Source organism: Galeopterus variegatus, unplaced genomic scaffold (assembly GCF_000696425.1).
Source record: "Galeopterus variegatus unplaced genomic scaffold, G_variegatus-3.0.2 Scaffold5355, whole genome shotgun sequence".
Taxonomy (NCBI): domain Eukaryota; kingdom Metazoa; phylum Chordata; class Mammalia; order Dermoptera; family Cynocephalidae; genus Galeopterus; species Galeopterus variegatus.
Window position 1 is genome coordinate 107,418 of NW_007731466.1, and position 727 is coordinate 108,144.

Sequence of the window (727 nt, forward strand, 5' to 3'; positions counted from 1 at the left end):
AATGGATTAGCATTGGAGACATCAGTATGAACTCATATTTAGCTTAATATATGATGATTATAAATAGAAATATTATTGATATGTGTATATGCAGGGGTTAGCATATAAACATATATTTGTAAATAAATAAATATTTATTAATTAAATAAATATAAATATATATATACTTCCTTGCTCTGTCTTTAGAGAAAGACTAGAAGCAACAACATCCCAGTAGCAGTGAGCACATCTAGCACCCAGATCATGGTGTCTAATATTTTTTGTATATTTGTAAATAAATAAATATTTATTAATTAAATAAATATAAATATATATATACTTCCTTGCTCTGTCTTTAGAGAAAGACTAGAAACAACAACATCCCAGTAGCAGTGAGCACATCTAGCACCCAGATCATGGTGTCTAATATTTTTTGTCAGTTAAAGTAACTAGGACTCCATGGTGAAATGACTGATTCTAGGAGCTGGGTAGGAACTATACAAGGTGAGCCCAGAGCCTCTAGAAAGTAAGGAAGTAATCAAAACAAAGCAAAACAAAAAACATAGCCATGGATATGTCCAAGGGGTACAAGAGTCAACTGGAAAAACTCAATAGCCAAAGCGGGAAAAATTTTAGTTACAAAATAAATATAGTATTGGATTATATCCCAAAGTATAGAATAAATACCCATGAGGCCATATAGATAAATCTCCTGTGCAGAATTCTAAATAATTTATTTAGATACGCT